Source organism: Apteryx rowi, unplaced genomic scaffold (assembly GCF_003343035.1).
Source record: "Apteryx rowi isolate R43461 unplaced genomic scaffold, aptRow1 scaffold_94, whole genome shotgun sequence".
NCBI lineage: Eukaryota > Metazoa > Chordata > Aves > Apterygiformes > Apterygidae > Apteryx > Apteryx rowi.
The window spans coordinates 1062374-1080934 of NW_020451249.1; positions in this window are offsets into that span (position 1 = coordinate 1062374).

An 18561-nucleotide genomic window follows, 5' to 3' on the forward strand; every position below is an offset into this window, starting at 1 on the left:
TGTTTCCAACGCAAGGCTGCCAAAGTTTCCGGGAAACCCTTTCAGCCTTTTCATCAAATTTATTAATTGTAGCATTTCAGTGCTGGTGGCACGTTTTAGAGAAACCTCTCATGAGATTAAAGTCCTGTCTTACAACCACATAAATGGTCTAATGAGGCCAGTCACAAGGCAGCTGGTGGAATTGATATTCAGAGGTCAAGGGACTTAGTTCTGCTGGTTTTCAGACGTGGATACGCAACCACAGGGAGCTGGTGCTTTGGCTCTTCCAACGCAGAAGGCCACCAGGTTGTCAGTAGATGGTTGCAGTTCCGGTTCCTGGCCAACCGGCACCAGATTTTTCCATTTCGCCTCCAGAAGATGTTACCCTAGATGGCATCAGTCGGTTGCGGCTGCAGAGATGTTTTATGGGAACCAGAAGCTCTGTGCGGCTGAGCCGTTGTGCCCACACAGAAGTGAGGGCCCTGCTGCAGTTTCATGCAGGTGGAACCAAGAACAACAGGAGACACTGACACAAAAAGTCCTGCCTTGGTTTCATTGGTGAACCACACTTTTTTGTTGCATTGTTTTAATTCTCGGCCCAGGGCGGGGGGAGGAAAATGACTCCGATCTGGTTATTTCCCCCGAAACCATCACGAATCCGCATGCAGCCAATCGGGGCAGAGCTCCTCGCCCAGCATTCCAGTCTTCCCTTTTATGGTCATAATCTGGCCTCTCCGAAAAAAGACGAAAGTGGACCGCACCGAGATGCGGTTGGTTCATTCCACGTGGCAGGTTGTCCCATGACTTGCTCCGATTAACGGATCGCACGGCTAGAAAAGGGGAAAAAGCCTCATCGGGCGGAAGGTGATGGCCCTTGTGGGTGAAGGTTTGATTCAAAAGAACATAGTTCCACCAGGCCTCTGAGATGACGAGACACGAAGTGCGCTGGTGGATGTGCTGCCAGACGCCATGACCATCTGTGCTAATGATAATCAGCTAATTAGGGCCCAGCAAAACTGTTTTAGACACCATGACTAGTATTGGTTACAGTCCTAGGAAGACTTCCAAGGCTCGGTCTTAATTTGGACCCTTGTTGCTCTTGTTTGCCTAACACAGGAAAAATGGTAACCATTAACCCCAAAGAGACTTCAGTCCAAACGAGGAAAGGTGTTCATCCTTCAGCCAGTAGCAAACAGACACCGATTCCTGTTCGTCGTTAGTACCTGGCATTTACAAAATGCTGCCTCAAAGCCTTTGGGACTGCAAGACCCCAAACACACATCAAGCTCCTCCATGTCTCTTTATAAGCCAGGTCTCCGACGTGGCAGCTTGAAGGTTTCCACCACTGACAAGCAGGAGTCAAATCCAGGGACAGGGCTTCTTGCACGGCAGGTCCTGGCTGGCATATTACAGTGGTGAAGCCCCACCTCCAGGAGCCAACCCAAACCTCCAGAATGGAAGTTTGGATCTTCAGATGGCTTTTCTGGGCCTTGGCCAGTTCTCAGCCTAAGAATCTTACATTAAACTTTGCTTGCCAATGAGTGAAACTGCTTGACCAGCACGGGAGAGGAGGCAGATACGAGGCAGATAACTAACGAGCCATAAAGGAAACCACTTTCCCACTCTGACCCTGAGCATCCTTCCGAGGGAATCCGCGAGGGAGCACTCGCTTTTGCTCTGACCAGAGGCAGAATTTGCGGTTATCTGGCCTTTTCATTTCAGTGGGATGAACTAGGAAGCAGTCATGAAGAATTATCAACCCAAACCCTGATCTCTGCTCCCTCAGAGTAGCTCCAGCAGAGCTGAGACTCCTGCGTTGACCACCATGGCAGCACATACATCTCACTCAGTCCGCCCATCAGCACATGCCTTGAATCTCCGCGCTCTGGGATTCAAAATATGCAAAATCTTTGGCAAATGGAATCTCTCATCGTACTTTGCAGCTCTTTTAATCCCAGCCTAAGGCAGAAAGAGGAACAAATTACTGGAGGAGGAAAAAAGGGTCGCTTGAAGCAACCTCAGAGCAAAGTTTGGCTCCCACATCACAGGCCTCCAGCAGTCTGAGGCAGTGCTGTGGGAGGAATAAGCTCCCAGCAAACATATTTCTTCCCAATGTATTTCCCCGTACTGATCCTTTTTAAGATTCCTCTCCTGACACAGTAAATTAATTGGTTAAAAGACAGATTCTTTGGAAAATGGGGAAAAAGAGAAAAGCGGGATTGCTTAAAGAAGATTTAAAGGATGTCATATTGGACCAGGTAGAGTCTTTCTAGCAAAATCCTACTGGAGCCAAGGTAGAAAATTTGCTATTAATGAGCAGGGAAGGAGTCTCTTAGTTTCCCTTTTTTCCTTCACTCTCTCTAAGGCAACACAATCACCCCAAAGCTACAGAGGAGATCTCATTTCTTCAGTGCACCATTTCTGACAGCCCCGTCATGTAAAAYTAGAACATGGGAAGTTTCAGGAACAAATTCTCAAATGTGCTTCAGTTGCAAGAAGATGAAATTAGTACCACGGGGAAAATTTCCTCCCAGGCTGAAACTCATCTTGACAAATGAGCAGACAAATGTCTTGCCAAGTCAGAGGTGAAGAGGATGGTGAAGCATCTAGGAAGCTAAGCGTTAGACAACCTTCTTTTTCTTCCAAATATCTTGACCCAGACTTCCATGCATGGTCCTTTTGTACAAGACAGACTGGAGCAAACCACATGGACAGTTTCTACTTTCCACTGCTGCATATCCAGTCATTAAAGGGGTGCACTGGCAGAAGAGGTAGGAACAAAAGTAGCGTTGCTGGGCATCAGAATCAGCCCCAAGACTTGCCTGCAAAGCCTGCATAATGTCACTGTATAAATTCATGAGCCTGTTCCTCTGAGGAATTGTGCTTTAGTGCCAAGAGATATTGCAGAATTACAGCAATCAGAAAACAATCAAGAGCTTGGGAAAGCGCTGATGAGAGAGACTGAAAAAATTAGGATAGTTAGAAAGACAAATGAGAAGGAATAAAATACAGGTATTAAATAATTGGTGGAAGGCAGGAGGTAGATTAAAAGCTGTTTTCGCGGCCTGTACTCCAAGCATAAGGAGCCATTAAAGGAAAGGAAATTAAAACCCCCCGAAGGGCAGCACTTTCTCTTGGAAGAGGTGATGAGACCAAGCAACTCACTGCCACATGTCCCGTCAGCTGAAGCCACCATCTGAAGAGGATGATGAGAACAACAAGAATATCACGTGTTATCACATTAACAGTAATAAAAAGAGAGCTGAAAGGGCTTCCAGAAACCCAGCTGCTGAAATGAAGTTTTTCCCCTCCTCTCCTACTGCAGGTTTCTTACAAGCATCTGGAGGGAAGCAGTCATTTTTGGGAAGGCGGCCCCCAAGACCGAACCAAGAAGCCTGCCGTGAGCCTCCCACGTGGCACTTGACATTAGAGAGACCTCAGCCGCCCTGTGGACGTCTAAGCCCACGCAAGCCTTCCCCTTTGAGCCTCGCCCTGCCTTATCCCGTATATAATTAAAGTAAGCCCCGTAAGTGATCCGTAAAGATGACCTTAGCTCGAAGTATTTCCCATAACCCGCTGTCATCCCTGCACGTTAATGTTTAACTCCGGATCRGGGGGTTGCTGCTCCTGCTGTAACGTGCTGTCAGTGTGCAAAGGAGACCACACTCCCCACCGAGCCCTGATAGCAGGTACCTCATCCCACCGTCGGGGTCAAATCCTTGCTTGGTTAAACACAAGTGATGGGCTGCAGCTGAGGGAGCTTTACGGGCTGATTGCACGTTGCTGGCCCCGGCTGCGGGGAAGCGCTCGGTGCCTCGTGCAAGGCTGGGAACAGGCCAATAGCCCCCTGCAGCGCCCGGCGCCCTCCCAAAACGAGCCATGGGTAGGAAGCAAGGGGACAGCATGGGAGAGCTGCCACCAAGACCCGCGGGAAGCTCGGGCGCCTTCTCACCGTCTCATGGTGAGTTGTCCGGCGCTCGGGGCTCCTCGTGGATCCCCGGCTCCTGGTGTTCGGTCAGAGCCGTCCTTCCTTTTTCTGAAAAACAAGAACTGCACGGACTCTCCAAATGGGGAGGCAGGGAGAAAGAGAGAGGCAAAAGTGCGTTTTGGAAAAGGCTGTGCTTTTTTTACATCAGCTTCGTGGGTTCTTTGGGGTCTGATTGGTGGCATTTTGGAACACTGATTCAGTGGAACTGCTGAGCCCGGCAGAAAGCAAGGTGACGTGGTGGCCAGAAAGATAAAATAACGTGAAGGATTTATCATGCCTCTTTGGCTCTGCCAAGCTCTTTAAACTGCTTGACCTCTGAAAGGCAAGAGCTCGAAAGTGAAAACAAAAGGAAAGACAAAGGTCATTTATTAGATGCTTTAAAAAAAAAAAAGGTTCTTGGCTTTCGCAAATACTCTCCCCGTAGTTTTATGAATGTCCTTCCATGCTCCTGGGCAGCTCCCAAAGCTCTCCAGCTGCGGGGACGGGTCCAAGTTGCCCCCGCGGGGGTCCCAGAGCGGGAAGGCCACCCGGGGAGATGGAGCTGGGGCTCTCCCCGGCGCTGCACCGCAGGCAGAAAGCGCGACGGCTTTTCCCTTCGCCCGCTCGTTGCCCCCCAGGGGCTGAGCAGGTGTTTCGGAGGGAAAAYGGGCAAGGTGGGGACCTTTCCCTTTCCTCTTCCGGCGTCGCTCCTCTCCCAACGTCAAATGGTGACGTTTGAAGGAGAACAGCCCAGACACGAAGGACCTTCACATTCAAACCTGTAAAGAAGCTGTCCTTCTCTAAACAGTATTTTTAGGTCATAACCAACATCTCTGTGTGCTTCTTCCTCCTTTCCTATCTGCTTATAAATCAAAAYTCCTGGAATCTCTGCTCCCACTTCATTGAAGTGACTCATTAGAAAGAGTAGAATTGTTCAAACACACAGGCCACCGCTGCCTTGCCAGTGGCCTTAGGCAACGCTTTTAAGTGACACATCCTGAAGTGTCTTTCTTCTCCYTGGTCTCATCAGTTTGCCTTAATAGATAGATCTTCAATAGTCAGCGATACTTGGAGTTTAAGATCAGCTGTCCAYAGCCCAGGGAGCAAAGCACACGCTGCACGTGAAGGAGAATCGCCTGAAAGCTTAGACCTGCGGCCATCAGCGTCGCAATGCCTAATTACCCATCCCCAGCCASCAGCAGCCCTTCCTCTGGGACAAAGTCAAGCTGAAAGACGAGCAAAAACCTTCACGCCACCGCATGGTTTCTAAGCCAGCAGTTGCGTCGCGGTGGGCATGATGGCTTAAGGATACGGCTGGAGCAAGGTTCCCAGCATGGGRTGATATTTTTTGTTTGCTCAGAAGACATGTGAGAGCCGCCAGCACCTTCAGATCTGCCCTGTCCATGGAGCACCTGACCCATCCTTGGGTGCATCAGGTCTGGCTCAGGTTTGTGTGCCCAAAGTGCTTTTATATCAGCCGGTCCGGGGCAGGGCCAGCCTGCCGGCTTTGCCTTCCTTTTCAGGGAACCTTCTGCTGCCATTTGGGAGGTTTCACGCTGAGCCAGTGTTTCCCCAACCCAGAAGCAGACTTTAAAAAAGCATTGCCCAAACGCCAGGCTTCAGGGCGAATGCGGAGAGCTGCTCCACAGGCAGCGGCAGGCAGCGGGGATGTGCCGGGATTGCCCGGATTGCCGGGTATCCGACCCGGATCACCTGCAGGCGCCTTGGGGCAGCTCTTGTTAGTGACTGCTGAGCACCCCTTGCCCCTACAAATACAGGTACTCAGCAAAGATGTGAAATGTCCCGGCAGTGGAGCAACATCGATGTGACCTGGGAAGGGGAGATACCTAAACTGGACCCAAGTTATAAATATGTCGTAGATCTTGCTAACGGAGTAAAGAAGCTGCRTGCAGCCATGGAGTGACTCGTCTACACGAACCTGGCCAGGAGCAGCTCTTCCCCTGCACAAATACATTTCCCTGCRCATTTTCCATCCCTCCCTTCTGCAGACTAAAAGGAAATCCGTGCTCTTGCAAGCGGTGGCGGCTCTTGCACCAGACCTGCAGATGCACTATCGCTTTCCGTTTTCCTCTCCCTGTCTCCCTCCCTCCCTGCCCCGCCACGAGGTCAGAGCAAAATCCTTTCCAGCTCCAAAGGAAGAGTGTTTGGCCCTTCCTGGCTGCTTGGCTGGATTTCTGCACAAAGGAACAGCATGCGCTGTAGGAAAACTTCCCGAAAGCGAGCGGGTTGTGCGGCAGGATGCTGAACGCCCGTTGGGCTCTTCAGCAGGTGGACTTAGCTTGTTTTAAGCTGCATGAGCATCCCTGGATTGGAAGCAGAGGGACACTCTGYGATTTCCTTCCCAGAAGCTCTTTAAGGGCGTTCTGCTGGGGCTCGCTCGCTCCGCCGGCGCCGCTGCGCGAAGCCCCTGGCAGGGCGGCAGCTGAGCAGAGCCGTTTGCTTTCTTGCAAAGGGCCTTCACACATCGGTGCGGTTGCGTTTCCTTTTCTGCGAGGGAAGGCGAGCAGCGGGGCGAGCCGATGCCAACGCGCACAGAAGCGGCGTTGCACAACGRCAGGACGGCTCCGTCCTCCAACCGTCAGGGCTGCGAGGCGGCRGCGGGAGGGGAGGGCGTGCAGTTGATGCTGCTGCGGCCCCCGGGGTCTTTTTATACTTTTAGAGAAGTTGGGCTCATCCTAAGTTCCTCTCCCACAGATTGTTCCTGTTGTTGTCGCTGCTCCGACCCCGCAGATCATGTGGCTCGGCGTGACCTGGGCTCAGCCGCGGCTGGGCCGGGAGCCCCGGCCGCCGTCGCCGCGTGGTCCCCAGCGCCCAGCGCCCAGCGAGCCGAGCCCTCCCGCTCGCTGCCGGCAGCTCTCCGCCGGCTGGCTTGGCCTGTTTGCAACTCTCGTCGTGCGCCGTCCATCCCTTTAGGGAACTCAGCCCCCCCCCCCCCAACTTCCTAAATGTGAAAGGCTCCTCTGCAGAGATAGATGCCAGCCACCTCCGCGCCTCCGCGGCCGTGCCGAGGGGCGGCTCCTGCGCCGGGACTCTGCAAACCCGTGTGCAGGCGGAGAAGGGATCTCCTTCCCGGGGGGCATCCCTTGGACACACTGCAGGAGGAGCCGGCGTCTGAAATACCGCCGCGGTGAAAGAGCTGGAGGTCTGGTGCCAGAGCTGCGAGAGGCTTCGCTTTAAAACGGGTCGTTAAAGAGTCAATTAGGCAGCTCGTTGGGAAAGGTCTGTAACGCTTAGTCCCCGCAGTGATCTGCTTGCAGCTGCTGCGCCCCGATGCTCGTGCGGCCGCCCTCCCCGGCGCTCTGCGAGCCCCACACGTGTGCACACGCATGCACATGCGTGACCACATAGGCACACGTGTGCATACACGTGCATGCATGTGCACACATGTGCATGCATGCATGTGCACACACCTGCACATATGCACACACATGCACACACATGTGCACACATGCACCTGTGCACACAGGCGACGCCATCCCTCCCGCAAGCAGGACGCATCCCCTGCGCCGGCCCGATTCCGCTGCCTCCCTCGAGGCCTCCCGGGAACACCAGCCTTGAGGCAAGGCACTTCGATGCCGATATTGCCACAGGGGGATTTTTTTTTGTACCGCCGTTTTCCTAAGAGAAAGAAACCACGCGGGGAGCATGTGCCTGGCAGTGCAGCGAGAGCCGCCCGCGCGCCTCCTCGCCCGTCCCGCTGCGCCCCGGCAGCCGGCCTCACCCGGCGCTCCCGGGGGGCTTGGTTTTCCACCGAGGTGTCGGACAAGGACAGCGAATGATTTAGATTAATAGGAGCAGGCAGGATTTGTGAAGGGTTTCAAGGGGAGCTTAAATAATCCAGGGAATGGCTAGGATGATGGCAGAAGGACCCGGCCACCATAGCTGCACTTGCTCCAGAGAAGATTTTTAACTATTACTGCCAGCTACTAGTTTCTAAATTAGCCGTATCGATTCACAGCAGGGAGCTGTTTGCTCCTGCTGACAGCTCAGTGCAAATCTGGCCAAAGGGAGCAGCTGGTGAGTCAAAAGAGCAAACGACTTGCTAGATTATATAAGAAACCGGATAGTGAATAATACTGAGACCATGACAATGCTGTGATATTTATTGCTGCAGTGGCCACGGGCTGTCCGGGCGTCCCGGAGGTGCTGGAGGGGAGCGGAGCAGGGATGGGGCAATGGAAAGGAGCCGCCGGGGACCGGGAGGCTGGGAGAGGTGGTGGGAAGGTGCAGGGAGCTGGCGGTGGCGATGCTCCCTCGCACCGTGCACGCTCCGGCGGGGCTTTTCCGGCACCCAGCCCCTTCGCCTCTTCGCCCAGCGCCGAAGGATGCACGCTGCTATTTTTTGCTCGGCCCTTCGTCGCTCCCAATGGCGAACGAGCAGCTCCGAGTTGGGGGAAGTGGTTTTTCGCAGCCCTCTGACTTTCTCCAAGGAGGTACCCGGGGAGGTAACTTGCTCCCACCCCGGAAAGCATCCCGGCTTGGTGCTCCCAGGCTGGCAGAAGGGGGCTCGAGGATCCTCCCTGCGTGGCGAGCGCGAGCGCGGGGTATCTCGATTTGGAGGAGCTCAGAGCCGCCGATTCGTCCTGTCCAGTGCAAGCACATTTTCATTGCTTGCGTCCTGGGCCACGGGCATCCTTTCTAGCGCGATATTTCCCCTGTGATCCACATGCACGTCTTTCAGAAGACTTTGCACCTCCAAATTTCCGGGACCTCCCTTGCTTCTTTAAAAAAAACATCTTTTTTTTTTTTTTTTGCAAACCGTACTGTTATGTTTTTTGCACAAGGAGAAAAGCAGGCTTTTCAGCAGCAACTGCTAAGAGTAAGTGGCTAAATAAAAGATCCATACTCTATCCAAGCTGTCCCTATTTTAGCTCCCTCTTGGAGTTGCGTGTGAGCGGTGAGGACAGGCGGCAGCAGTAAAACCACTGCCCGGCTCTCCGGGGCATCCTCCGTGCAGACGTTCAGACCGCACGTGACCCGGAGAGCTGTTTTCCAGGGGAATTTAAGACGATCCCTGGAGCCTGAGATCCCATTACGAAGAGAAACGTTTCCAGCCCCTCGAAGCGCGGAAGAAACAYGGTGCCCAGAAGCGGAGGCAGCGGTTCGGCTTAGCGAGCGCGCGGCGCTGGGGAATACACAATTCACGGCGTACGTAAAGAAATATACTGCGGCCCGTCTGCGTGCCTTAACGGTCCGTGTAAATAGACCCAGCTCCGGCGGATTTGTTATTGGAGAACTTAATCTTGTCTCGAGAAGGGCTGGGCGGCTCGGGGAGCTTTATGCGTCTTGCCCATTAGAGCGCCGATGATTTAAGGAGCTTATCCTAACTCGGAGGGGTTTTTACGGCGTGCTGGAGCTCGCGCCGCGGCCGGGTGCACGGCGGCGTTTGGGCTCCGCAGCGTTTTCGGGCAGGCGCCTCGGAAGCGGGTCAGGAGAGGGAAGCGAGGTCGGAGGAAGGCCGCCGCGAGGCTGCTTGTTTTGGGCGGCAGCTCCGGCGAAGCAGAACGGGGCGCGGGCTGCCCCCCGCCTTCGGGCGGCGCGGCGGCTCCTGGCGCCCCTCGAGCGCGCTTCCTGCCGCCGCTTCCCGCGCCGCCGCTTCCCGCGGGGCTTCATTCCAGCTCCGCTATTCCAGCGCCGCGTTGGTTTTGCCCTTTTCCCTCCCCGCRCCGGCGCCGCGGTTTGCCACGGCCGGAGCGGCTCCGGGGAGCGGCGATGCCGCGCTCTGCCGCCGGCCGCCGGCCGCTCTCCCCGCACCCCCCGCGGGGGCCGAAATGAGGAAACGGCCCTAAAAACGCTGCAGCGAAAGGTCGCTTTTTTTGTTGTTGTCGTCGTTCTCGTGTTTGTGCTACCTTGCGGCTCCATGGGAAGCCGGGAGCTCGGAGCATTTTCGCTAAGGAACAAGAGTCCTGTTTTCTCGCAGATCTTCCCCAGAAACAAACCCGAGGGGAAGAAAGAAAACGAAAACCCGGGAGACGCCAAAAGCAGGCCTGTCCGAAGGCACGTTGCTCCGCGGCCGAGGCTGCCAACGGGGCCTCGCCGCGGCCGGGCTGCAACCGAAGCCGCTTCTGGGAGAAAGGGCAGCGGCCCGGCTCCGCACCGCGCTCCTCCGCATTTCATAAGTGCCTTTTTGCAGAGGTTATTATTGAGTAATGCCTATTTTGTTGAAAAATTGCACCATAAACAGGCAACGGGGAAGGAAATAAATAATTGTTAATAAATGTCAGAGTAGATTAGCAAAGCAGAAAGGCCAAGAACAACTCTTCTTTTTTTTTTTTTTTGGCTTGGAAAATAACTGCTGGGTTATTGCAAAGATTCTCTTTAATGAAAACTATTCCAGCGCCTTGCAGAGTTACTGCTTTGTCATTTCCTCCGCGTGGGTTAAAATGCTGTCTGACTCCTACACGGTGCAGAGACTCCGCGCCTGCAGCCAGTCTGGAAAATATCCTTGTCTTCTCTAAGACAAGGAATAAGAAGTTAAAACCCGATGGGTTTCTTCGGAGCGTGTCTGGAGCTCGGAGACTACCTGATGCAAAGGGCTCTACCAGGCTTCAGTGCTAAGAAACTGGGGGTTTTCATTAGATTTCCAGAGCCTGGACTCTCCTGAATCGTGCATATCTCGCTGCCATTTAGCTTAAAATAAGCTTCCAGCTGTCTTTAAAGCAAAGAAAAAGCTGGGGAACATGAAGTCCAAAGCTTTAAATAAAGACCAGAACAAAAGATCAAGCAGTAAAGGTCCAAACGTCGTTATTTCACAGCCTGTCACTGTTTGGGGTTGGCAGAGCTGCGGCTCTGCACAGGAGTTTTCCGAATTTCCGAAACGCGCACCCAGAGCGCGGCCCTTTCTGGAAAGCGAAGCGACACATGATTTGGCAAATATATATTCAGCTGCTCCTTGGAGTTAAAGACTCATTAATAGCGGTGCAAAGCTGCGCTTTCTGAAATGCCTGTCCAACAGGACTGCTTCAGCCCAAATCCCAGGCTTTTTTTTTATCTTTCCCCTCCTTTCTCCTTTGCTCTCTTTACTCAGCAGAAACCCCTGTTTCCTTGCTCTTGCACTGAAGAAATAAAACCTCAAGAGCATAGAGGATGCAGAAATAGATAGATAACCCGTAGCCTATTCCTCGCGGCTCCCCTAACTTGCTGCCAGCTCAGCTTGCGGTTGAGATCACAGCGATAAATCACAAGCTGCTCTTTGCAACAACAGCTCCGATTTCCCCGGGCGCGGGGCAGCAGCCRGGGCTGTGCGGGCTCCTCCGCATTTGGGGGCCGCAGCGTCCCGGGGAGCAAATATTTCCTATGTCATATATTGGGGGGGTTTTTTTGCAAAAGGCTTCGCGGGCGGCACGCAGTGCTGCTGCAGGTCAGGGYGCCCCAGCAGCTCGTGGTTCATGGATGGAAACGGCAGAAAGAGAGAGAAAAAAGGAAAAAAAGAGATGCTGCGCAGCATCGTCTCCCCGCGAGTCGCGCTGAGCCCTGCAAGGCGCTYGGCTCTGCCCCGAGCCCGGGCTGAGTTGCACCGTACGTTCGGGGATCGTCGGAAACCCGTCCCGCATCCCTATTTTTAACCCTTCTCCCGGGCGCCAGCTGCTCGGGGCGCCAGACCCCGGCTAAGCGAGGGCAAAGCCGCGGCGGGGCGCCTGCGGCCGGGCGGTATTTTTAGCCGTGTCCATCTGCGCCGGGCCGCGTGTGGTTTGCGCATCTGCGGCGAGGCTGGCCGGCGGCTCCGGGGCTTTTCGACCCTGCACGGAGGGAAACGGGGAAGCGGCTCCTCCGTCCTGGTGCTCAGGGAGGGTTAGATACAGGCAAAAAGGTGCTGCCACCCTTGGGGGGGGCTTTTGGGCACGGCTGAGCGGGCGGCAAGCGCCGGAGCAGCCCCATGCCCATGTCCGTGCATGCACGGCCCCAACCCGGGAAAACACTAGGGAAAAGGGAAGGTTTCCCCTCTTTTGTACCACCCACCAGCCCGGCTCCCGGTGCCGCTGGCAGGGACGCRCCGGGGAGCGCGGAGCCCGACGGAGCCTCGTCCCCGCGCTTCCCCTTTCTCGGAAGAAAGCATGGCGTTTCTTACCGAAAAATAACAACAACAACAAAACACAGCGCTGGAACTTTTACTTTTTCGGCACCTCTTTAGGTGACTTTGGCCGCTTTTCGGATGGGATTTGGGAAGTTGCTGCAGGTTTTGCAGCTTTCGACTTCGCGTTTTCACTTTTTGCCCTCCGGCGCGATGACTAATCTCTGCCTGCCGGCATCACACTACCTTGCCCTGGAAATACCCACCGGTGCACCAGAAAAACACAGAGAAAAACCAGCTCCCGAGGAGTCTCTGACTTCCCAGAACATCTCGCCGGAGCTCCCTGCGGCCGGGAAGCCAAGCCASCACGCTTCCCTGCCGCCCAAGCCCCGGCGTGCATGTGGCGTGGCCGGCATGGTTTTCCGCCCGGCATCGCCAGCACCGCGGCCTGGGATCGCTTTCACGTTCCCCAGTGGCATCCCATCACCCGGCACAGGGCATCCGAGCCTGCTCCGGCCACCGCGGCCCGAACTGCTCCCTCCTCCCGCACACTCCCAACCGGAGCGCCCGGGCGCCTGTRGAGCAAAACGCTCGGGATTTATAAATAAAAGAAATAAATAAGGTGGGGTGGGGTTTTTTTTTGGCGTTCAAAATTAGCCCGGGGCAGACGACGTGCGCGCAGGGTGAGACTCGGTTTCCTGTCTGCTTGCCGAGGCTCCGAACGAGCTTCCTCCGCACGGCGAAGGCGGCCGGAGGGCGGAAAGGGCAAGGAGCGAGCGGCACGGCGCGACGGCGAGCGCCCGTCCCCGCGCCGGCAGCGCCGTTTCGCCCCGGGAAGCCGCCGGCGAGCCGCTGCGGGAGGCGGCAGCACCRACCCGGCTCTGCCGCCCYGCGCGCGCTCGCTCGCTCGCTCCCCAAATAACCGCTCGGCTCCCACCCGTGAGTCACGCGATTTCTCGCCCAAAAAAACGCCCGCTTTCCGCGCACGGACGAGCTGAACGCCGCGAGATTTCGCCGGGCGCGAGAGAGGCGGCGGCGGGAGGCGGCCGGCGAGGCGGCCCCGTGCCGGGCTGTGGGAAGCGCCGGCCGAGCCGAGAGTGATGACGCAGCGTTGTTCTTGCGGTATTTCTGGCCCCGGCCAGAAGTAAAGGAAGTATCAGAAATCTCATGAGACGCAGCCCGGCCCGGTGAGATTTCCAGCGATTTTTGCAAACGCCGCCGGCCGGGATTCGCCTCCGGGCTGGTTTTCTCCCTCTCCTCGGCGCTTATCCCCGGCACGCTCCCCCTCRTCCGGAGGAGCCACATGCCGAGGAGGTTCCCGCGCCCCCGAGCAGGTGGCAAAACGGCTCCCGCGACTGAACAAGTTTTCTTTCTTCGAAGCCAAAAGATAATATCCAACCTGGGAAAGGTCAAGCTGGGGCAAACCACATTTTGGAGTTTTGCTCGGGGGGGGGGGGTCGGTTTTGACAATTGCTAAATCGCAGAGGAATCAGTTGAGGGAGCTATCTACGGTTGTCATTCCAAATTCCAAATGAAGCAAAAGTGGGCTCCGGGGCCAGGTTTCTGCAGGTGGAAAATGTCCAACTTGCACCRATGAACACCAAGGAAATTTCCCCGCTCCGCAGGAGCGTTCGGGAACGGCCGGGTTTCCTACCTGCCAAGGACAGCCAGACCCGCGGGCCACGTTCCTGCGCCTCCGACGGCACAGCCTGTCCTGGAGGCGATGCCCCGGTTCCCTTTTTAATGTCGCATTTGCTTCCCATCTTGCCAAACCAGAGTGTGCTGCCCGGACGGCGCGATGGGGCTGCGAACGCTGGATTTCCCCTTCAGCTGCAGTTTTGCCCCTCGCTTCTGAGCAGTCCAGTCCTCAGGGTGGGACGGATGCAAAAACCTAACCTTAACCCCCTGAATTTCATGCACCCAGCTTGTTCCGGGGTGAAACGCGATGGTTTTGCTAGGCTCCCGCTGCGTGCAACGGCATGGAGCTAGCTGCCGTGCTCTCCCGAAACGCGGGTCGCCCTGGGACCCGCAGACCCACCTGCTGCAGATTTTCGCAGCCAGCCTATGTGTTGCAGCCCCGATGCCAAAAAAATGTGCATCCAACCCATCCGACTGTCCCGGTGCCTCAGCTCTTGCCCCGGGCGCCGTGGGAAGCTGCCAGGCAGCGTCAGCCAGATTCGACAGCAGGGCAGCGGTATCAAAAATAATAAACTCCTACAAGCTGCATGAAAACAGGCAGCAAAGCAACGGAGGGGGATCAGCGGAGGTGACCCCTCCGAAGGAGAGGCCGGAGCACGTGCCCAACCCCATTACTAGCCACCAGAGAATCCCCTCAGGCGGGTGCCACTGGCCCCGGGCATCGCTGCTCCGCAGCCCGCGGGGGGTTTTTGCCCTCCGAGGCCTCCCCGGCGCTGGCAGCCCCCACGAAACGTGGCGCACACGCGACTTTCGGGCCGACCCGAGCCGCAGCAGGAAGAGGGCTCGCGCTCGACTTCTCGCTCCGCGCGGGTGTAAGCGAGGGCTGGGGCTCCGCCGGCACGGGATCGCTCCTCGCCGCCGCTCGCCCGGTTTCACTGAGTCACTTTTTCTGCTGCAAGCCGTTTGCAATAACGCACGCGTCGGGCCCGGGGAAGGAAATGCTGATTTTGAAGCAGGGGCACCCCCAGCCTCAGAGTAACGTCGCAGGGAGCTTGGAGCAACCTCAGAGTTTATTCAGGAGGGAATTTAAGTGATCTCACGCGGAGCATTATAGAGCCATTTAAAATAYGTAATGGTATTTGCTTTTCTCCATTGCCCATCAGTGCCCCGCATAGTCAAACAAGACACCAAATAGTTGAAATCTTGATAAGATTAGCGCAGTGCATATTAACTACTTCTCGACATAGTCCAAAGTCCAAACTCAGACCAAAGGCTTGGTTTATCATCAGAGAAAATGCATCTCTATGGACGGGACTCGTCCAAGCATGAAAAGATCCTTCTGCCTCTTCCGGGAGCAGAACAAGAACTCAGTTTCCACTAGAAGCTGAGCAGAATAAAAATTTATTTGGTGAATTTGATTTTTCTGTGCATGCAGGTTTTGTGCAACTGAGCTCTTTTTTTTCTTTTTATTTATTTGTTTTCAAAGTTATTTTTAAACAGGAACCTTTCTTTAACTCCACCGCTTGCTTGTGAAATTCCCAGTTTGAAATTCTAGCCGCGATGCCTTGTCCGGCTCGGTCACGCAAGGCAGCACGTGCTGCCTCTTCCCAAAGAGGCAAATGTGCAATTTTCATAGGGCAACTTGCTGCACTGAATCCCAGGACACCATGGCCAATATTCCCTGCCCCAGGGAAACCTCCGGCACTGAGAAACCTCCAGGGCTGAGCAATGCAAAAGCGTGCACGTGCAACTTAAACCGTTTCATTGCAAAATCCCAATGAATCTTTGCTGAACCTGCTCCTGGCACGGACCTGGCCCTCAGCAGACGGGTTTTGTTCCACTTGGCTTTTGTCCCTGCAACGCTGCCTCTTCCCGCGGCCGCGGAGGACCCGCGGCTCCGCACGTCTTGGCAGAGGAGGGGAAGGCGAGTGCAGCTGGGCAGAGTCRCAGAGCCAAAGCCGATGCCTTGCAGCGTGGAGCCTGCGAACGCCATTAATCCGCAGGTCTCCAAAACACTCCGATACCAAGAGCCTCCCGAGAGCAAAAAACAGAGCAAACCACAAGCAAAACGAGAACTGGCCGGAGAACAGAAAAACACGCAGACAGCAGCCAAAAGAGCAAGTGACCCCCAAGGGGCTACTTAGCTGCATTAGCTATTACGGTGAGATTAGATTAAATCCTAAAACATGAAAARTTATGGTCAAGAGAGCAGGAGAGAATTTATCCAGATTTAATTCCAAAAAAAAAAAAAAAAACAGAAAAAAAGCATGGGGATTTGCTGTTTCCGCGAGGAGGAGGATTCGCGGGGCAGCAAGGGGAAGTTCAGCGGGAATTGAGCTTTCCTCTCCAAGCCCTCGCGGTGCCAGCGCCATAACCCCAGCGCCACGGCTGCTTATTTCACTGGGGTCCCGCTACAGAAAGCCCCGGCTCTGAATTGACTAAATGTGGAAAACTCGAGCCCCAAACACCGGATCTGATACACAGAGAGACCCTAGCAAATGCGCGCAATAAATAGCTGCAAAAAAAGGCGCAGGTTACAGAAGGACAACGGCGCATTTACGCCCTTCATTTCAGCGAAACTCCAAGTTTTGCCAGCGTATAAAAGCGAGAGCAGCTCGCTCGCTCTGTCGGGGGGAAGGGGCTGGGGATTTTTGCAGCTTTGTGGATTTTCGAAGCCGAAACGCTTGTTTTTCACAGCCCGTAGGGCTATTTTGGAGCCGGCTGAAATAGCCGCACCTGCACGTTCGGAAGGCCCTGCGCTGATCTCGGGGAGAAGCAGGTCYGTCCCGACCTCGTCCTGAGCAAAGCCGAAAGCCGCCACGGGGCTCCACCGCGACGAGCCTCCCTCCCCGCGGCCCGAGCGCCCCGGAGAGCCGCTGCCGGTGCCGYTCTCGAGCATTTCTGCTCCCCCAGACTCGCTGGGGCTCGCGGTGGTGAGCATCTCCCGGGGGTGCCGCCGTGCCCACCGCTGGTGCTGGGTGGAACGGGGGAAAAAAGCTAAAATCACAGAAAAGAAAGGAATAGGAGAGAGCAGAGGGCTTCACAAACATCATTTCCAACCTCAGGAAGAAGCTAACAGAGGAGATGTACTAAAGTCAGCTCCGATTAGGATCAAGGCTAGCCTAGCTTTGGGTATGAGGTGGATCCGCATGCCGTCAGCATGGCACGATTCCCAGAAACCCCACACTATCGCTTTGTGCCCAGCCGATGGCTCAGGCTGGAAGTGAGTATTTCCATCACACACCAATAAAAGAGAACATAAGCGTTACGGTTAACTCCCRTCCTCACATTTTGAGATCCGGCCCTGCCGCGAGCATCAGGTCACCTCCCTGGCGAGAACTCAGCATCAGCCAGCGACGGACGCCCAAAACCAGAGCGAAATAGTCACGTCGCCGCCTCTAATTCCATCCTTACCTTCGTTATTAGTCCTTCGGAAGTGGCAAGGCGTGTGATAGCTCAAGGACCGGGTCGTGACTCACGCCGGGTGACGCTCGGCTGTTCTGAGATGAATGAAATCACGGTGGGGCAAGGCGATAACCAGCACGAGCGCGCGGGAACCTGGCCCCGGATGATTCAGCCTCCGGCAAATAAGTCTTAACCTGCAAGGGAGATTTTAGTAGTTACTGAGCTGGGGGGTTATTCTGCCTTCCATAAACTCTCCGTAGGCTGCACTGATCATCTCTACCGGCCTCATTTTAGAAATAAGCTCCTGTAGATTAAATCACTCTCATAAAAATCAGGGTAAAATCAGTTTTGAGCTTTTGTGCTTAAGTGTTTGAACTACCCGAGAGCCAAAGGCAGGAGGGAGGACCCGAAAAGACATGATGGCCCATGCAACCATGAACAGTCATTGCCCTTCTTCAATATCAGTCCCCCCGAGCCACCACCGTGATGTGTATTTCATTAGAGGAGGCAGCCCCCCGATAGAAAGGCCACGCAGCCAGATGAAGTGGTTTCCAGGTGTTTTCTAGCAACTTCACTGGAGGCATCCGGGCGCCTCCCRTTCGGGAGGGCTCCGAAACCTCGCTGTGGTCCCTGCTCTTTCTTTTCTCACCGATTCTGCCCTGCTCCACGCCAAGGCTCAGCTGTAGCTAGATGTTTCTCCTGGGGGAGTTGCAAACCGTGACTTTGACTGCCCAGCAYGGCAACCTGTAAAGCCCCTTGGTTTCACACAACCCACGGCAAGGTTATAATTATACCAGAATTTCCAGTCTCTTGTAAAGACCGAGAGTTTCCCACATCCACCCCGAGCGCGGAGCCATAGCTGCCCGGGCGCAAAAGGCTCGTTTTTTCCCCCCCCYGCTTGGTCTGACACTGGCCTCCCTCCTCGTGTCGCCCTCACGAAAGGAGGCTCAACACCGTCACTTGCTGCGGCCAGGAAAGAGGAACCGAGGCAGAGTCGCACGCCCCAGCCTCTCTCGGCACATCAGGAGGGATCTGTGAGATTCCCCCTTTTCCGGGAACAGCCGGTGCCGTAACCTGCCCGACACGGATAACTCCTCTCTTCTCTGTCCTCTCCTCTCCACACAGCCCCCTTTTGGCCATCACCCTAGGAGCTCATGGTGGTTGGTGACCACAGCCATGAAGCAGCTGAAAGGCATTAGGCAAGGCCATGGAGAAGAGCTGGGGTGGGGGTTTTGCCCATCAAGTTCCAGCTACAGCCTATGGGCCAGGCTGTCCCTCCCCACTGGTTTTCAGGCTCAACACAGCAAGGTTCACTCAGCAGTTGCCAGACTTGCTCCGTCCTCTCTCTAATTCTGCCTGACGTTGGGCATAGGACCTCAGCTGGACGGACATTTGTCTGACCTTGGTACAGCAGGTGTTCATCCTTCTCTGTTGACTTTCTTCCATCAGCTTCTCCTCTCTTGTGTATGTAATGAATCTTTTCCTCCATTCGTCCCCATCCCTCACTTCCCCCATCTTTTCGATTGCCTGCTTGGCGGTG